We start from the raw sequence: 21,127 nt of genomic DNA on the forward strand, positions 1-21,127 counted from the left end.
CGTGCATGCACACACATATAGATACACATACATACACTCAAGCCCACACACATAAGTATGGGAAGGCTGGCCTCAACTTTATAACTGTCCTGTCTCAAGTCTTCTAAGGACGGAGAGCACCATGCGCACACCATCTTAGGTGTCATGTAATTAAAGAAGCAGATCTTCAATCAATGGGGCAGTAAAAGGGTTTTTCTTTCCTTTTTTAAAACACAGAGGGGAAGCATGGTGGGGGGGGGTGGGGGGAGCCTAACTAACAGAGTGGGCTGAGAACCTAAAGAAGGGGAGATAGGTACAGTGACCAGACTGTGACGCTTACCGAGAGGTGGTAGACTCTGAGGCAAGAGAAAACATAAGAACGGAAGGGACAAGAGAGGTGACTTCAGGTTCAGAGGATTAGGTGTCTTCTTCTGGCCCCTATAGTTACCTGTACAGCACACATTCACACGCATGCACACGCATGTGTATATATACACATATGTACACACATGTACACATACATACTAAAGGACAGACAGGTGATAATAGCAAATAAGCTGAAGTTGATGGCATCTCCCATCTTATAAAATACAAGACACTGGTTGCAAAATGAGGGAGCTGAAGAGACTGGTAAATAACTGAGTGGCCAAGAAGATTTTTAGATGCAAGGACCTCAGCAGAAGATGAGAGTCAGGATTCTGCACTCGGCAGTTAGAGGGCTTGACTGATTTAATTGATCTGGGGGCTGAGGGTAGAAGAGACAGATATTACAGGATGTTCTGGTCAGGAAAGAAACAAAGCAGAGGACGAAGGACAAAGGTTTCAGCATGAAAGCAGCAGCTCAGCACGAGTGAGGAACTCCAGCTGATGAACGCTGGCAGTTGTAGTCTGCACAGTTCCGAAAATGAGGGGTCCAGTGCCCTGAGTCCTCCCGCACGTGTGCCTGCCGTTGCGAACCCCATTCTCATGTGGACATCTGGAGGTGCCGAGGCCTTGATTCTAACGGCTGTGCACTGCCTAAAGAATGGGGAATCTACACTCAGGTTTCTGCGCCCTCCTTGGGAACCACCCTGTCCTAGGCACCGAGACAGGCGGGCGAACAGTCTGCATTCTGAGCAGCAGACTGGTATCTGAAGGCCACATCTCTGTGGACAGCTCATAATAAGCACTGGCATTTTAAACAGAACTCAGCTGGTATGTAAGGGGTCTTATGCTCCCCCAGTACACAGATATCTGAGTACATTTAGCAAGAGGGAGTTTCGGTCTGTGATGAAAAATTCCACAAATCAGCTGAATATTCTATATTAGTAAACGCTGTGTTTGTTTAAAAAAAAGCCATTTGTCCTCATTTTCTGGGGATAGGGGAGTCAGCAAATCAACACACGACGTGGTTTACATTCAACAAAATGATGTTGATTGGTTCTTTCTTGTAAGGTAAATTTCAACTTACCTAGATCTGGCCATTAATATTGTTAGCCTCTGATGCTGCATCAGGAGATTAATCATATTTCAAAATACCAGGTCTTCGTTTGGTACTTTAACCTAGAAATAACAGAAAAAAATGACTCTCTTTCCAACAGTTGGGCCCAGGGTGTGCGTCACCGTGCTGAGTGCAAGCGCTTAACTGAAGCACATATCCAGCCCTGAGACACCATTTTTCAAAGACAACACGGCTTCTTAAAAACTATAGGTCTCAAAAGATATGTGACAACAATAAAAAGGGATTTGCTTTGAGTTTTTAAATATATTTTTAATTAATTCTTTGAGAATTTCACACAATGTTTTATTAAAAAATCATTTTTATGTTAATGTATGTTCATGTGTTTTGTCTACATGTCTGTCTATGCATCACATGCATGCAGGAGGCCCGTGGAGGCTAAACCATGGCATCAGAGAGTTGAGAGCCGCCATGTGGGTGTGAGGCCTCTGGCCTGGGTCCTCTAGAGGAGCAACAGTGTTCTTGACTGCTGAGACGTCTCTCCACCCAGTTTTTGTTTTTAAAATTTATTTTTATTTTATATGCATGGGTTTTGCCTGCATGTTCATCTGTGTACCACAAACATGTCTGGTGCTCGGGCCAGAGAGGGTGTTGGATCCCACGGGGCTGAAATAGACAGCTGTGAGCAGAATGGACCCTGGCTCTGCTCATGGACAGCAGTGCTCTTAGCTACTAGCCAGCTTGCTAGCCCCAGGCAAAGTGTGTGAATGAATGTTCAATGAGCAAAACTAACTTTAGTATCAAATGGGCAATGAGTGTGAGGTGTTTCTGACAGTACTCTACTGCAGTGTAATGCGTGACTTCACTATCCGTGTTCCCCAACATCAGGGAATACAGCTTGGCCTCGGCTCAGGCCAGGGGAACACTCAGTGCTGGGAACTGCAGCATTTCTATGGACCACACAGTTTTCTGCCCCTGTACAAACATAAAGGCTTAACTATAGAAACAAAGACAGCACTTTCCTGTCTTTATCCCTCCACAGGTAAGCACCCAATGAGTCTATCTCTGACTGGCACCGCACCGGGAAGCTTGATTTTAGAGAGCACTGACTGAGCTGCTCACTCAAGTGCCATAAAAGTTTTCCAGTGAATTTTGGTTTGGCCTAGGACAGGAATAGTTGTAAACATACTCTTGCCACTTCTTTCTTTCTTTTTAAAAAAGATTTATTTATTATTATATCGAAGTACACTGTAGCTGTCGTCAGACACACCAGAAGAAGGCGTCAGATTCCATTACAGATGGTTGTGAGCCACCATGTGGTTGCCAGGAATTGAACTCAGGACCTTTGGGAGGAGCAGTCAGTGCTCTTACCCGCTGAGCCATCTCTCCAGCCCCCTCTTGCCACTTTCATACCAAGTATGAACATTCTCAACACTGATTATTACAAATATCAACCAACTATGAAGATTTTTGATATTCTGTGTCTTGTGATTTCACATATTCACCCAACATTTAATTTTTTATGTAGAAATAAGCATGGAAAGTTGCTTTCGGTAAAACTATATGTATATCAAAAAATGGCGCACGCCTTAATCCCAGCACTTGGGAGGCAGAGGCAGGCGGATTTCTGAGTTTGAGGCCAGCCTGGTCTACAAAGTGAGTTCCAGGACAGCCAGGGCTATACAGAGAAACTCTGTCTCGAAAAACCATTAAATAAATAAATACTTCCCGATTTATTATTAGTAACTGTTTCCTTTGTATACTTATTTCATAAACATACACCTATAGTTATAAGAAACTTTCTCACACAAAAGGGGTCATGAATGAAAAATGTTTAAGAAGCCCCATTCTATATACTCTTCCACTCTCCAGCACTCAAATACATTGGTGTGTGAGTGCACATAAGCAGAAAGAGACTGTGTGTACAAGTGCCCACAGCTCTGTGCATCCGATCACAAAGCACTCCTCTTATTTGAGGCTCCGCTCCCACTGTCTACATCTTTTCTCAAAGCTTTAACTCTACTCAGAGAAACCATTATTCCTTATTTCTCTGCTGGGGGCTCTCAGCATCTGCCTACTTCCACACTGAGTAAGTTTACAGTAAGTAAACAAGAGTGGCAAAAACAAAAACAGAAAAATCCATTTTGAAGATGAACATATTACAGAATCAGTATGCTAACCTATAAGGACTTAAAAACAATTCAAAGTTCCATAGCCCTGGCTGTCCTGGAACTCACTCTGTAGACCAGGCTGGCCTCGAACTCAGAAATCCGCCTGCCTCTGCCTCCCAAGTGCTGGGATTACAGGCGTGTGCCGCCACCACCTGGCTTTTTTTTTTTTTTTTTCCGTTTTTTTGGTTGTTGTTTTTGTTTGTTTGTTTTTTTCTTTCTTTTTTTTTGTTTGTTTTCGGGGGGGGGGTGAGACAGGGTCCCCTGTTCAGCTCAGGCTGCTGTCACTTATGGTCCCCCCTCCTTCCTGCTCCTGAGCACTGAGATGGCAGCTGTGTGCCACTGCAGTCCATTGTATCACTTTATGTGTTAATTGTTTTGACTGTTAGCAATGCTAACAATGTATTATGTGGATTTGCTTGCTTTTCCGAGGAGGGGAGAGGGGCATTGAGGAATGGACTATGTATGTGAAGGTATCAGGATATAAAGTAATTTAAAAAAACTTTCAGTACAAATACCTACTATTTGAGGTGTACTGGGTAGTAAAGATTTTGTGCTTCCTTTAAAAGCATACTTTGTACATGAAAATACATTCTCAGTTTCAAACAAACTAAAGCACTCCCAATATGAAGAACAACAACTCACTGGACCATGGGTGTCATGGTCATGGGCATTTGATTTCATTCAGATCTTCTGTGTGACTTTTTTTTTTTTAACATTTATTTTATGTATGTGAGCACAGTGTAGCTGTCTTCAGACACCAGAAGAGGGCATCAGATCCCATCACAGATGGTTGTGAGCCACCATGTGGTTGCTGCGAATTGAACTCAGGACCTCTGCAAAAGCAGTCAGTGCTCTTAACCACTGAGCCATCTCTCTAGCCCTCTGTGTGACTTCTTAAATCTCTTTGGTTTCTCTCCACTGATGAATGACTCAGACCTGAACGCAATACATGTGCAGTGAAAAGGAAGTGATTATACAGATAACAAAGCTTTGTTTTTACTGTTCCTGGAAATCTAATGGGAGAACCAATGCCTGCTAAGTTTTCATCTCTCTCTGTCTCTCTCTGTCTCTCTCTCTCTCTCTCTCACACACACACACACACACACACTATCAACTATGTCAAATTAAAAAAGAATAACATGCCTTCTAGATGTAGTAGGGAAACTACACCCATGAAATCTCAACAATACGGCTGCCTAAACAAGGCCTGGATAATCTCAACAATAACTGAGATTCTAGTTGAGATAGGAGAAATCTCATGGAGCCCCACCCTAGATGAAGAGCTACAAGCAACTGACAATTCGGAGAAAAAGATTCAGCCTGCCTTCCCCGGGGACAAGGTCCTGACTGTTATTTAAAGCAAGTGCTCAACCCTACACATATGTGCTTGTGCATGTTGGTAATGCCCAGTGACTAAGCAGGCTGCATGGTGACGTGTGTGTGTGTGTGTGTGTGTGTGTGTGTGTGTGTCTGTCTGTCTGTCTGTCTGTCTGTCTGTCTTCTGCCTGTGTAAGGGGGCATGGTTAAAAGAGAAGAGAGTCACTAGCAGGGGAAGGTTAAAAGGGAAGGGCAACAGGAAAAGCGGTATAATTCTATTTGAAACTTTAGGAAACAGATAAGGGCTAGAGAGCTCCCTCAGCGGAGCACTGGTTGCTCTTGTAGAGAATCTGATGACGTGCCCAGCGCCCACACTGTGGCTGGTAATCATCTGTAACTCGATTTCAGGGGATCCAACACCCACTGACCAATGTGAGCACCAAGTACCCACCCCACATACACATAAAAACTAAATTTATAGCTGGGCGCAGAGGCAGGCAGATTTCTGAGTTCGAGGTCAGCCTGGTCTACAAAGTGAGTTCCAGGACAGCCAGGGCTACACAGAGAAACCCTGTCTCAAAAAGCAAAAAACAAAAACAAAAAAAATTTAAAAAACCAAAAAACCAAACCAAAACCAAAAAAAACCAAAACAAAACCCTAAATTTATTTTAAAAATAATAATATGAGCTGTGTGTGGTGGTATATATCTTTGATCCCAGTACTCAAGAAGGCAGAGGCAAGAGGGTCTCTGTGAGTTCAAAGCCAGCCTGGTCTACATAGTGATAACCTTTGGTGTATTGAAAATAGTTACTTCAGCTAAAACAGTAATATTTGTACAAATAATAAAAAAAGAAAGAAAGTAACTTTAGAACATCATAAACTACTGAAATAATAGTTTATGAATATTAGTTTCTTCCCATTAGTTTTCTATCTACTAATTCACTCAAAAATTTGAAAAAAAAGAAATCCATGAATAAAAACTTCATCTCCTTACCTAGTGGTGAAGTCACTGCACAGACTGTAAGTTACTCCTATTGCTAAGGCTGAGATTGTTCAGGACTGGAATTGGCAGCGTATGTGTTTTCACACTTTCATTAAAATGCCAGAAATGAATGTGTTTATTTTGTCAATACTACGAAAATCCTGTGGTAAGGGAAAATATTCAGAACACTTCCTCTCCCCACACCCCGAGTTAGAAAGCAGTGAGCGCTGTGTGCTCTCTCTCTCTCTCCAGCTCTGATGACGTTTGCTTTCTGACCAGAAGAGTGATCACACGTTCACCGTGTACTGCGAAGTTACCCTGAAGAGTGAATGTTGCTCATGTGCAACCAGTGCCCTCCTTATTACTAACGCTGTGCTAAACTTACTGTTAGGAAGGAAAAACTGTACAGAACCATTACTGTAGATTAAAACCCAAACTCCTCCATCTCAATTACAACAGGGCTGCTTTTATATGAAAGCACACTTAGTCACATTAATAACACTAGCGCTCCAACCTTTCTTTTACAAGTTAAGCTAAACAGAAACAGAAACTCAATAGAAACATAGGCCAAAAAATTTAGTATGAAATATAGTCAGTATTTTATAAGAATTTTGGTTAACCTGAAGATAATAAATAAATAAATAAATAAATAAAAACTTGAAATATTCTAAAGGGGTTAAGACTTTAAAAAAACAAACAAACAAAACCCAAAAACCCCACATTCATGAGTATGTCTTCAGAGGGCCTCTTTACAAGAACCATTTACCCAGGACCCCAGGGCAAAGTATTCCTTTACTGTATTTATTAATTTTAAAATAAAACAAAATAAAAACATGGACTGCTCAACAGCATGGCATTATTTAAATTATGGCTTTCAAAAAAAGTATGAGGTACGTCTTTTCTGGGATGAAAGGCTTCAGCTTTCAAGACACCCCAGGACGATGGTGCAGGGAGAGCCCACAGACCCGTGCCCACCTCCTCTGCAGCTCACACCTTACATTACACGGCTCGTTGGTTGGTGTGCTGGAACAACTGAAGTACACACTTAAGACCACCATGGAAGCTTACGCCCTATCCCAACATCCAAGAGGCCAAGGCAGGAGGACTGGCATGAGTTTGAGGCCAACCTAGGCTATACAGTATGTTCCAGGCCAGCCTAGCTATAGTGTGACATCCTCTCTCAAAAACAAAAAACAATTTAATTTTTTTTTAAGTATACTTACTTGTTAGCTTTACTTGGCTTTTACATAAGTTTTCCCATTCCTTCCAAGATACTTCTATGTAATCCTACAATCGCAAGTCTTCTCTTGGCTGTCCATTTTCTCCTAATGTTCCCTATTTCTGGTGACTCCTCCAGTTCTGAGCAATACTAGGTTAAATACTTTATAAAGCTCTTTGCTGGAATTTGTTTCATGTCTTTCTTATAACCAGACGAGGATTATGAGGTTGGGGAAACCCGGAGATAGGAGATCAACCTTTACAGCCCTTGAAACACTATCAGCACGACTGTGGCTGATGCTGGCCTGGTCACCTGGCTGGGCTGGGCCTGCCATTTCTCCACTAGAAGCTACTCCACTCCAGCTCCTTCCCACATAGTACGGAAGCCAAGCATGGCGAGGCAGGCCACAATCCCTCAGGAGACTCAAGGGGCTCCGGCAGAACTTTCAGCTTAAGGCTAGCCTGGGCAGGTAAAAGGTGGTGTGGGCCACCCGGCCTTTCCACAAGTACAGTTGTTAGCCTTCAAGGGGCGGAGTTCCACTGCAGTGTGGGGTGGGTGGGTAGAGAAAGCTCTGACCCACTGTACAGAAGACCCTGGGTTCAATCCCCAGCATGACACACACAAAAGAAGAGGGTGTTGGGGGCAGCTTCAGTGCTCTCTGAAGACAGAGCACTGTCTAGCTGTTTGGTGTGCTAGGTGGGCAGTCTCTCTGCTGAGCTTTATCTGTGACACTGACCAACCATTTGGAATTCTTCTGCACAAGAGGGTGGTCTTTCCCCGCTTTGATTCTACCCAGTCACATATTTACACCACTGCTGACCCATGGATATTTCTTTTACACTGAGTATTGTTAAAACTACATTACATGACTTTGTTATGCAAATGATTTCAATTTTGGCTCTCCTTGGTTCCTATGCTCCTTTAACACATTCCCATCTTTGTAGGGTTTACTTCTGTGCGTCCTGCTTACTTGCCCCAGTCTAGGATCCATCTTTCTCTAAAGGACACTGGTACCTCTCTCTCCTGTAGGGAGAGTGCCAATTAACACTCACCTCCAGGCCCTGGTGTGCTCTTCCTATGTGACATACTTCCAACAGGATTCTGCTTTTGACTGAATTTTACAAAAAGTTTGTGAAAAATTAGCATAAAAATGCAGAATTAAATTCATACTGAGAGGACTCTAGAGATGGTTCAGTGGTTAAGAGCACTAGCTACTCTTTTAGAGGTCCTGAGTTCAATTCCCAGCAACCAACCACATGGTGGCTCACAACCATCTGTAATGGGATCTGATGCCCTCTTTTGTCTGACTCCCTCTTCTATCATGCAGGCACACATGCAAAGATAGCTCTCATATACATAAAGTATGTAAATAAATAGATCTTTTAAAAGTTCATACTGAGATTAGAAAAGGTAATTTTAAATTAATACAATTTTATGAAAATAGAGTTATCACCACTTTTTTTTTTTAAAGATTTATTTATTAATTATATGTAAGTACACTGTAGCTGTCTTCAGACACTCCAGAGGAGGGCATCAGATCTCGTTACAGATGGTTGTGAGCCACCATGTGGTTGCTGGGATTTGAACTCTGGACCTTCGGAAGAGCAGTCGGGTGCTCTTACCCACTGAGCCATCTCACCAGCCCTATCACCACTTTTTAATAGACATGCTTCAAATAGATGAGAGCAAATGTTTTAAAACTATAAAACTGGAGCATAGTCTTTTTCTTGGCAAGAGAGAAAGTTAACAAAAAAATAAAGTCAGAAAAATCCAAGTCTCGCTCCAGGGCATTGGGGATGTAGCCCAGTTGGTACAGTAGTAGCCTAGTATGAATGAAGAAGCCCTAGGCTAAGGCAGATGTAACCATGTGGCTCAGGTGGGAACTCACTACGTAGTCCAGGCTGCCTCAGACTCTCCATCGTTTTGTCTCTAGAGTGCTGGGGCTTGGAGCTATATGCAATCCTTTCTTTTTTTTTAAGGACTTTGTTTTGAGGCAGGGTCTGTGTAGTTGTGGCTGGGTCTAGAACTCACCTATGGGCCAGGCTGGCCTTGAACTCACAGATAGATATGTAAGACAAATCCCTGTGAGCAATGTTCCAGGACTAGACAGGACAGTGCAGTAAAGCAAGAGCACACAGAAACAAAACCTACTCATCCATGAAAGCCTGACTTTTCTTTCTTTCTTTCTTTCTTTCTTTCTTTCTTTCTTTCTTTCTTTCTTTCTTTCTTTCTTTCTTTCTTTCTTTCTTTTAAATGTGTAGCCCAGGCTGGCCTTGAACTCATGATCCTCCTGCCTCTGCCTCCTTCAGCAAATCCTACCGGCGTGCACCACCACAACCGGCCTGACTTCTTCCTAAGATAAACTATAAATGAAAGAAAGCTCACATCATCCTACACTGAAATTCAGGGCTGCTGTGGGAGTGGGGAGGGCTGTGAACTGATTACCTGCTGCTCGTTTGGAGCAGCAGCAACGCTTATCAAGATCTGCTGTGAAGGGCTGGAGAGATGGCTCAGAGGTTAAGAGCACTGACTGTTCTTCTAGGGGTCCTGAGTTCAGTTCCCAGCAACCACATGGTGGCTCACAACCATCCATAATGAGGTCTAGTGCCCTCTTCTGGCGTGCAGACATATATGCAGGCAGAGTACTATGTGCATAACAAATTAATTAATTAATACTTCCTGGTTGTGATGTATGGGTAGGTGGCATCCCAGACTTGACCACACCCATGTACCATCTCTGGACACTTCAAGAACACAGGAAAAGATTTGGGAGTCATTAAAAAAAAAAATCTGTGAAACAGCACGGAGGCAAATGAATTTATTTTTTTTTCTTTCTTTTTTTTTTTTAATTAGGTAATTTCCTCAATTACATTTCCAATGCTATCCAAAAAGTCCCCAATACACTCCCCCCCCCCGAGTCCCCCACCCACCCACCCCCACCCCTTGGCCCTGGCATTCCCCTGTACTGGGGCATATAAAGTTGGCATGTCCAATGGGCCTCTCTTTCCAGTGATGGCCTACTAGGCCATCTTTTGATACAAATGCAGCTAGAGACAAGAGCTCTGGGGTACTGGTTAGTTCATAATAATGATCCACCTATGGGGTTGCAGTTCCCTTTAGCTCCTTGGGTACTTTCTCTAGCTCCTCCATTGGGGGCCCTGTGATCCATCCAATAGCTGACTGTGAGCATCCACTTCTGTGTTTGCTAGGCCCCGGCAGGCAAATGAATTTAAAGGTCAAATTATTTTAATTCTTTAGTTACCCTTCAAATTATATAATTACAAAACTAATCAAACAAAACCTTGTCAAATCAAGTAGATTATCTACCTAAGAAAATAAAGAGCCATGTGCTGCGGCAGCTCTGGAGGCTGAGGAAGGAGGATTTCTAGCTGAAGCCGGCCTGGGCAATAAGACTTAAATAATGTGAGGCTGACAGGGCTGTGACTGCTCCACTACCCCTCATGGTAATGTTACCTCTTGTGCCTTGTTTAAGATAAGTCTGTCGGGGCTGGTGAGATGGCTCAGTGGGTAAGAGCACCCGACTGCTCTTCCGAAGGTCCAGAGTTCAAATCCCAGCAACCACATGGTGGCTCACAACCATCCATAACGAGATCTGGCGCCCTCTTCTGGAGTGTCTGAAGACAGCTACAGTGTACTTACATATAATAAATAAATAAATCTTTAAAAAAAAAAAAAAAAAAAAGATAAGTCTGTCATTGGGATGGGCTGTGGCTCGGTTGACAGAGCCCTTGCCTAAGTGCGTGGAGCCCTACATTCCATCTTCTGGACTAAATCAAGGGAACACGGTAGCATTCGCCTGTGGTCTCAGCACTTGGGAGGTAGAAGCAAAAGATCAGAAGCTCAAGGCCATCTATGACACAAATCAAGTTGGAAGTAAGCCTGGGACACATCAGACACTGCCTTACAAAACAAAACACGAAAGAATCCATACATTATTGTTGGAATTGGAGAAGGAAAAAATAAAACCAAAACAATACAGGTTCCAGTCTGTGGCTACTGTAGAGTTGACTTAAGTATGCATAACAGTGCTCATGGCAGAGTAAAGGTGTGTCAGAGTTGAAGCATGCTGATGTACCTCTCTCTCTGCATTGGTTTGCATCTCTACGAATGAAAGCCATTTGTGTGTGCGCACCTGTACAGGGCAAGAGAAGTCACTGGATGCCCTGGAGCTGCAGGCAGTACAGGTGGCAATCATCTGACCCAAGTGCTCAGAGCTCAACTGCAGCTCTCTCCAAGAGTTGGAGTGCTCCCAACTGTAAGCCGTATCTCCAGCTCCCTTTAAATCATCACATGGTTTACTAAAGTCAACGCCAGAACCTATCTGTAGATGCATTCGAGGATGAACAATGTGTGAGGGTCTCACATGGCTGAAGAGATGGCTCGGCAGGTAAAGTTCTTGCCACACAAGGATGGAGGCCTGGTCAGATCCCCAGCACCAACTTAAAAAGCTGGGAATGAAGGCTTGTGGCTATAGCCACGGCACCGGAGAGACACAAACAGATAGATTTCCCCCTTGCCTTCCGGGCAAGGCAGTCTAGCCAAAATGGCAAGCTCCAGATTCTGGAAAAGACTGTCTCAAACACACATACAGACAAAGATAAGCTCTCCTTAGCCTCAGAAGCAGAGGCTGGGGAGACATGAGCTTGAGCAGGCCTATAAACTCCAAAATAAGACCCAGGCTCAGAAACGAAGAACAAGTAGACAAACAACGACAAACAGAGGCAAGCTCTTCCTTGGAGACAGCAATAACATGGTGGGGCGAGGGAGGGAAACTGCTAAGGCAGGCACAGCAGGGCAAGCCTGCTGTCAGACCTACTTGGGAGGCTGAGGTCTGAGGACTTAGAATAGCAAAGATGGGGGATGGGGCTTTCCAAACAATCCTGATTAAAGTGTCAAGTCAAAGAAATACAACTGCAAAGAACACATCATTAAACTGGGAACTTATCAACATTGTATCCACAGCTAAAAAGGATGAGATGGAATACGTAAACATTTATGTCAAATACTTTGTAAAAATTGGATATAATGAATGTTTATGTCATCAAGCAAAAGACCTTTACTCTTGTTTTTCAGGCAGGCAGACATTTGCCCGTGACCTGTGAGTTTCTGGCTGCACACAGCATGGGCTCACAGCCCTGCGTCTCCATGCTGCCCACACAGCACTCTGTGATTAGGAATGATGCACAGTCACACCACATTCTTTCCCTCAGCTCACACAGCAAGAACTTGCCCTCTCAGCTGCATTCTGCTGCAAACAGCCCTGGTCCCCTTAGCAACCCTATGCTCCCAACATGGACAGCTGGTCCACTTAAAGTCAGGCCTCATTGGCAAGGAAAGTGCTTGTTCTTCCAAGAGGGGGAGAGAAGAGGTTTGCCTTTCAGTCCACATTACAGGGCTTGATTCATCCGCATCAGCACTTTTGTTCTGCGGGAGCAGTTTGTGTGCAGCTTCAACCTACTCTGAGTAACTAAGAAAGTACATCCAGCTAGATCATACAAGACTCTATGAGCAGAATATGAAACAAAAAGTTACCTAAAACAACCATACTCTTCTATTAAAATTTAAAACTCTCAAGTTTCAAAAATAAAGCTCAGTTTCAGTTAAACTTAACACCTGACGCCTTGATCTACCACAAGGGATCGGAATCACAAACTGCTAACTTTTCAATATCACAGCCTCTGTCTGACTCTCAAGACACAAAGCCCAAAGAAAGCACTTTCCTAGCAAGAGAATGACCCCGGGGTAGAGTTCCAGCATCACTGAGCTACTAAACTTCAAGTTTCACAAGAATTTAACCAATGGACTATCAGCCAATCTGCATTCATTATTCTACCACCTAGAGGGACAGTTTCTTAATGTTCCAGATGTTGAAATAAAATCAAGTAATAAGCATATCTAAAGACCAAAATCTAGACTGACATAGATAACATGAACTATCTAGAACCAATCTTGATCTCTGCCTGTACCTGGGTCTGAAGCAAACTGAGCCTTTCAGAATATAAGGAAGTTTTACAATGCATTATACATGATTTCCATACTATAAAACAGGCAGAGAAAACTGTGGCACTCTGAAAAACATTCAATCAATTTGTTTATTACATAACCCACAAAGGCATTTAAAATATCTTACTCAACAAAAGCAGACACCTAATCTTTAGCGAAAGTCACCCAGAACACTCTGAACTGAAGTCTGTGCTGTTTGTGATAAATTAGAAGCGTTAATGAAGTGGTTTTCTATATAACGAAGGTAAAGCAAAGCCTATCAAGTCAATAAATGCTGCTCCACTGGAACTCAAAGAAAGCATACTTAAATAAAAGCATCTGGGGCTGGAGAGATGGCTCAGCAGTTACGAGCACTGACTGCTCTTCCAGAAGTCCAAGGCTTGATTCGCAGCAACAGCATGGTGGCCCACAACTGTCTGTAACTCCAGTTTCAGAAGATCCAATGCCTACTTCTGGCCTCCAAGGACACCAAAGGTACAGTCAGTACACAGACATTCAAGAAGGCAAAACATTCATACACATAAAATAAAATTAAAAACTACTAAAAATTATTCACTGATTTTGTTCACTCTCTTTTTTAACTGTATACATGTGATTTTTAAACATCCACATTAAGAGGTTAAAACACTTCCTTGGGGGGCTGTCAAGATAGTTTACCGGGTACAGGTGCCTGGACTACCTGGTTTTGAGGAAGAAGAGAACCAACTTTCTCAAGTCCTTTAACTGCCACTTGTTCACCACAGCATCTGTGCACACGGGAGTGAGCATGTGTGCATGCATGCGTGCGTGTACACACACACAACTAAAAATACAATAATAATAAAAACAAACTTCTCTAAGACTTAACCTATAACCTAGTTCATGAAGCAAAGTAATGACTAGTGACTGACAGGGCAGCCATACAGTAAAGAGAAAGACCCCCAAATCCATTTTTCTAAAACTGGCTTCCATTTGTAAAAACGGAAACATCAGAGTTCTATCCATGCAGGATACGGGGTGAGAACAGTGAAAGTAGTAAGCCGTATAAAAAGACTCAAGAACAGAAGATACTCCAAAAGAACTACGTGCTTGTTCAACTGTGAGTTGGCAATCTATGGAATGTGAAAAGCATTATCAATCACAAAAGTTCTGCTCTCCACACCAAAACTTTTATAAATACATCATTATAGACATTTACCAAACAACCCGCCCACCACTTTCAAAGGCTGCCTTCCATGTGCTCTGCTCTCTCAGCCACGCGCCCTCCTGCCTTCCCTGCCCTCCAAAGCTGAGGGGCTGGAACTGGCTAGGAGCAGAAGGGAAGGGGTGAGCAAGTCACACAGCTCCTCTCTGGATGGGATTAAGGCTCTCACAGAAGAGGCTCACAGGACCTTTCTCCATCACCTGGCCCTGCACCCCTCCTCTCTGCAGGAAGCAGCACTCACCAGACAAGGACCCTGCCGGTAAGTACACGATCTTCCAATGCTCAGCATCCATAATGGTGAGAAATAAACTTCTCTCTTTAAGTTGCCCAATCTACGGCTTGCTAGTATTCTAGACACACAAATAGAGACGCCTCCCTATCTCTTTCCAGCTTGTGTCGGTTCCTAACCCAGAAACAGAGCCTCCAAAGCCCTCACCTCACAGTAAGAACTGCCATCCCAGTTAGGAACCTTCTGCCTTTTCCAACCACGTCTGGTCCCAGTATCTACACAGCAACTCACAGCCACTCTAACTCCAGCTCCAGAGACCTTATGCTTCTTTGGTGGAGGAACACATGCGCACACACCCATGCACATACACAAAGTGTATCAATCAGTAAATAAGGCTTAGACGGAGAAAAGGAGGAGCGTGGAAGGCATCTTCCGGCCTCCACACATTTGTTCACACACACATGTACTCATTTACTTACACACAGACACACAGACAAAATGAACCGATATATATGAAGAAAGCAGATAGCCCTTTAAATAGACCAATGGTGATGAGCAGAACAGAGACCAGAGACTGTTCTGGTATCAGTACTCCTGATCTTATGTGTCAGTCCTGCAGCCCTTTTATTCTTTTAAGATTTATTTATTATTATATAAGTAAACTGTAACTGTCCTTAGACGCCCCAGAAGAGGGCATCAGATCTCGTTATGAATGGTTGTGAGCCACCATGTGGTTGCTGGAATTTGAACTCGGGACCTTTGGAAGAGCAGTCAGTGCTCTTAACCGCTGAGCCATCTCACCAGCCCAGACCTGCAGCCTCTTTGAGGCTCTCAAAAAACCTACACAAAAAAATAAAACGCAAAATACATTATATAGAGTATTTAAGATGTATAATGATTTTTTAAGGTTGCTACTGTCCCTTTACTACATTAACTACATAGCAGTGATACTCTGTGTGTGTGTGTGTGTGTGTGTGTGTGTGTGTGTGTGTGAGATGTGCGAATTTCGACACTAAATATAAACTATCAGGGTGCTGGAGAGGTGGTTCTGTTAGTAAAGTGTGTGCCTTGCAAGCAGAGGCCCCGAGATGGGAAGCTGGGTGTGCTGGTGTGCACTTGTACTTCCAGTTCTATGGAGACAGAGTCAGACAAGATCCCCTGGGCTCTCTGACCAGCCAGTCCAGCCTAGTTGGCAAGTTCCAAGCAAATAAGAGACCCTGTCTCCAGAGAAAAAAGTGACAAATGAAAAAAATGACAGCTGAGGTCATTCTCTGGTCTCTACATACACATGCACAGACATGCATCTGCATATACATGTACATCTGCATACATGTACCAACAAGTATGCGTACACACAAACACAAAATAAAAATACTGGAATTTAGGCATAGCTCACTAAGAGGAGTGTGCCTACCACATACGAGGCCCTAGGTTCAATGCCCAGTATCAATAAAATACAAATTTAAAAAAAAAAAAAAATCACAAAAATAACCACTTACCACTCTAGATGGGAGCCCAAAAGCTATCAGACCCTATGATCCATCATCATTATGAATCACATATTTTACTAATATAGAAGATTTAAATTTCACTTTTCAAAAGAACATGGCAAAGATGACAGACTAAGAACAATAAGGTTAAAAAGCCTTTTACTTTTTGTGGAGCTGGTGGCGCAAGCCATTAATCCCAGCATTTGGCAGGTGGAGGAAGAGGAATCTCTGGGTTTGAGGTCTGCAGAGTGAGTTCCGAGACAGCCAGGGCTACACAGAGAAACCCTGTCTCTCTCAACAAACACCAAAACACAAAACAAACAAACAAACAAACCCAGAAATTTTGCTTTAGGCACTGTAGTCTAGGAAAAGAACATTCTGGATTTCTACGGAAGTGCTTTCTCAGTGCCTTGAACCGCACCCTGGAAGATTTGAACATGCTATTTACATCTTCCAAGACCTCCCAACAGCTTGGACTGCTGAGGCAGCTCCTGGGTGGAGGCTGAAGCCCTGCTGTCAGGGCAGCCTGCCTTCCCTGCTGCTCTGTGCTCCGAGCCTCAGTCAGGGGCTCCCCTGACCAGGATTAACTCTGCAGTAGAATCAACAACGGGAAAGGCACTGCCCAGAGTATGTGCATCGCTTAAAGCCTGATACTGGAAGATTTAACAGGAACTGGTTACTGATCTAAAAAAATCCCTTTAAGAGCTTTCCTTCAGGAAGTCTAGAGAATATTTTTAAAACTATTTTCTTAAAAATCCATTGGAAAGGTGATCCATAGGGAATTAAAAACATTTTTTTTTTAATTGGCCTTTAGTTGGCAGGTGGAATTAATCTACAATGATCACTACTACCCACCTCCAATGTCCCTGAGGAAATATGACCACAGTGACTTTTTAAAGTTGCCCAGCAATTGAATCCAAGTAGTTGGTACACAGTTAATAAACAGACAAACAAACAAAGATAGTTTCTACTCACTCGATGATGTCTTCCTTCAAAAAGTCTAAAGAATTAAAAAAAAAAAAGCAACTATTGTTAAAAATCCATTGGAAAGGTGACCAATAAGGAATTAAAAAAAATATCTAGTAGGGCTGGAACCCTAACAACACCATTATTATGGAGGAACACAGCTATAGTTCAAGCAGTAGGCCAAAGTCAAAGCTAGCTAGCTACACAGTGAATCTGACATAGCCTGGGCTACATGAGACCCTGTTTTTAAAAACTCAAAATACAGTAGGGCATGGTGGCATACCCCTTAGACCTCCATGCTGGAAGGAGGGCGGAGAAGGATCTCTGAACTACTGGCCAGTCTGATTTATATAGCAAGTTCAAGGCTAGCCAAAGCTACAGAGTAAGAAACCCCATCTTTAAAAACTAAAACAAACAAAAGATAACCATGAAAACAGATGGTGAGATGACTCAAAGGGCTGAGCAAGCCTGGTTACCCAGCTCCATCCCTGACCCACATGGGGGAAGGAGAAACGGCCTCACGAGCTGTTCTCCCAGCTCTACAGGGGTCTCGTGGCACACAAGCACCAACACACACATAGGCACACTACGTAAATAATGTCTAAAAGAAGACAACAGAAACGATATTACTATCTTTCAGAGGAAATCATTCTACTGTTCCCATTTAGTTTACTATTATATAAATGATTTCTTGGGCTGGTGAGATGGCTCAGTGGGTAAGAGCACCCGACTGCTCTTCCAGAGGTCCAGAGTTCAAATCCCAGCAACCACATGGTGGCTCACAACCATCCGTAATGAGATCTGGCGCCCTCTTCTGGAGTGTCTGAGGACAGCTACAGTGTACTTACATATAATAAATAAATAAATCTTAAAAAAATAAATAAATAAAAAATAAATAAATAAATGATTTCTTACCTTTTGGAATTCTTTTCTGAGAAAAACAGATATAATTTTGTTCCTTAAAAAAAAAAAAATCAGGTAGGAGAGAATTAGTTTGAAAATAGTTTCTTGAAAATGAGAAATTTCAAAATCAAATTCAGTTACATTTTACTTCTTTTTAAGAGAGATCTTACTATGTTGTCCTGACTAGCCTTGAACTCATAGATCCACTGGCCTCTACCACATGAGTCTGGGATTAAAGGTGTATACCATCATGCCTAGATACAGTAATTTCTTAATAATAAATAAACATAAAATCCACTCTACTGTATAGCACTACCATCTGAAGGGGCTGGGGTGATGGCTCGGGGGTTCATGCACTTGCTGCTCTTGTAGAGGCCCTGGGTCTCATTCCCAGCACACGGTAGGTCCCCACCATTTGCAACTTGAGTTCTAGGGGATCAGACACCCTCCTCTGGCTTCCAAGGAAACCAGGTGTGCATGTGATATACAGACATGGGGGGCAAAACATTCATGCACATAAAATTTAAAAAGTAAATCTTAAAAAATATATAGATAAATAAAAAAACCACCAAATCAAATCATTCTTGTCAGGCACATGATGTGAGGTGCACTGTCATATTCTAAGACATCAGAAACTCAAGTGACATTTGTTTCTCCAAGACATATTCTGAAGGATTTTTTTTTTTTTTCTTTTTTCGAGACAGGGTTTCTCTGTGTAGCCCTGGCTGTCCTGGAACTCACTCTGTAAACCAGGCTGGCCTCAAACTCAGAAATCTGCCTGCCTCTGCCTCGTGAGTGCTGGGATTAAAGGTGTGTGCCACCACGCCTGGCTGGATAATTTTTTAAGGTATAAAAATATTATAAAGTTAAGTTATTTCAACAGAAGTATTTATATTCATAGAATATTATATTTTATGATATTATATTATATAATCATTAGGTTCATCTAATTGTAGAACATTTTATCATCCCAATAAGAAACCTTCAATTAAATATTGAAGGGTAAGTTTTTAATTCAAGAAAGAAGTATCTGAAATAAATCTAATTTTAGAAGCTATTTTTTGTCATTTGTTTGAGACTGGGTCTCTCTGGATCCCAAAATAGCCTTGAACTCACTACATAACCCAAGGTGGCCTTAGATACACAATCCTCCTGCCTCAGCCATTACAGTGTTTGGGCTTTGGGCATGTGGGATCACACCCAGATAAGAAGCATAGTCCATCTGTACAACACTATGATCAAACTATATCATTATAATATCAAAAACAAAGACGGGGATAAAAATAGATATCCAAAAATAGTAAGAAAAGCTGTAGTGGGCAGAGGTAACTCTTTCAATACATTTTTCTAAAGCTGTAATTCAATATACTACATGCACAGTTCTTTTAAGAAAACATAGCAGACACATTTTGTAGAATCAACCTGAACTATCCAGGAAAACAGAGATGTAAGTGACTCTTTTAATGCCCACATTCGTATTAAATGTTTTCAGATAACTGTTAAGGTAAAAGAGAGAGATCTGGTCACTTACTAGTCTGGATGGATGCTATACTGCATCTTACTTCATGACACCTGGATCAGTTCCTCACCATTACGTCTGGGCATTTACTTCTTGGGAGCCATTTCTGAAATAAAGGCATAGTGATCGAGAACATAACTTACATGATAAAATGATAAAAATGTAAAGAACAATTAACTACATTATCATGACCATAACCAAACTCCTACTAGAAAACATGAACAGGTCTGAGTTATGAAGGACTTAAAAAGAAAAAGCTGGGTCTTGTCCCTCAGGGCCAGGCAGCTTCAGTCCTCAACACCATTGTTCCTGCTGGGCCTTACAGTTCTGAATGTGACTGACAAACTGGACCAAAAGACATACACATAGGAAACCATCAATTGCACATTTTGAACTCCATGAAGCAACTGCCCATTTGCTATTTACTTACCCACTCACCTGAAGTGAAAACCCAAGAAAGGGATCACTGCTCGTTTTATATGCTTATTTTAGACACCTGAATCAGTGTTTTCATGTCAATGAGTGCCCACACTTGTTTATTCAAAGAAACATAAACTGATTATTAGTTAACTCCAACTGATGAAATGCTTAAGTACTTTAAGTCTCAAACACCATTTCTTCCACAGAACAGCACGAATGCCAACTACACCGGCACCATCTTTCTCCAATAAACAAGAGCCACAACCGGCACGGCAGGGAAAACATACTCCGGAGCACAGAGACAGAGCAAGGCCTAGGCCACCTTGGCTCTTGACCAACTCCACCGTTGGTAAAGACTCTGAGAAGGACAAGAGTTGAGCATGTGGTTTCTGTCGGGTCCCAGGACGTGGCGTGGGCGATGTTTTTATTAAACATTCATAGTCTCTGAGGTACTGTAGAGAGCACTAGGAACAGGGGTCTTCTGGAGGGGATGAAGTGGTGCCACTCTGACAGATCTCAAGAGTAAACCCAACAACCCTGGCAGTCTCTACTTCTCAGGCTATAACTGAATGATCCACAAAATGCTATTTGTGGCTGGGCACAGGGGTGAGGCAGAGGCAAGCAGATCTCTGTGAGTCTGAGGCTAGCCCAGTCTACAGAGAGTTCCACAGTGAGTACACCTACAACTACATAGTCAGGCCCTGTCTCAATCAATCAATCAATCAATCAAAATGCTCTTGGTATGTGAGTCTTTGTCCATGTGAAACTTGGAAGACTAAGAAGCTCAGATGGTCCCACATCCTTCACAAAGCAAAATGAGCAACAATGAACCCAAATTATTCTCAGATGATAATGGAGAAAAGGAGTAAGATAAACCAGGCGCTGCTGAAAACTGCATTTCAGATTATCTTGTGCTATCATGGATTGGTTAGGGAGGTCTGGCCGGCTGCTTGAGTGGTTGGTTGAACGCCCAAGTCTTGTAGGTAGACTAGGTTCATCTGAAACTCAAGATCCTCGGACTTCACCTTCCTGTGCAATATGCAGCACACACCATCAAACCAGGCTTTAGAAACATAGTTAAGATAATTAAAAATACAAGATAGGTAGATGAGATACTCAGCTAGTATAGATGTGTGCTGCCAAGCCTGATAGCCTGAGTTTGATCCCGAGGACCAAATGGTAGGGAATGAAACAACCCCAAGTTGTCTTCAAACTACCTCATGAATGCTGTGGCAAACAAGCCCATACACATCCTCAGAAGTCCTTTTATTCTTTAGTGATTATTGT

At 42.6% G+C, this 21,127-nt stretch overlaps 1 protein-coding gene across 1 annotated transcript in view; it reads right to left on the reverse strand.

The window, feature by feature from the left end:
• The window catches only part of Frs2 (fibroblast growth factor receptor substrate 2), a 75,376-nt gene that overhangs the window by 11,852 nt on the left and 42,397 nt on the right, over positions 1-21,127 (reverse strand). The window contains exons 2-5 of the mRNA XM_021175238.2: positions 19,433-19,526; positions 17,914-17,956; positions 17,008-17,032; positions 1,430-1,521 (exon numbers count right to left, since the gene is read on the reverse strand). The gene's annotated coding sequence lies outside the window, so the exon portion shown is untranslated. The remainder of the gene's footprint in view (positions 1-1,429; positions 1,522-17,007; positions 17,033-17,913; positions 17,957-19,432; positions 19,527-21,127) is intronic.

This window comes from Mus caroli, unplaced genomic scaffold (genome assembly GCF_978045245.1).
Source record: "Mus caroli unplaced genomic scaffold, Mus_caroli_1 scaffold_9, whole genome shotgun sequence".
NCBI lineage: Eukaryota > Metazoa > Chordata > Mammalia > Rodentia > Muridae > Mus > Mus caroli.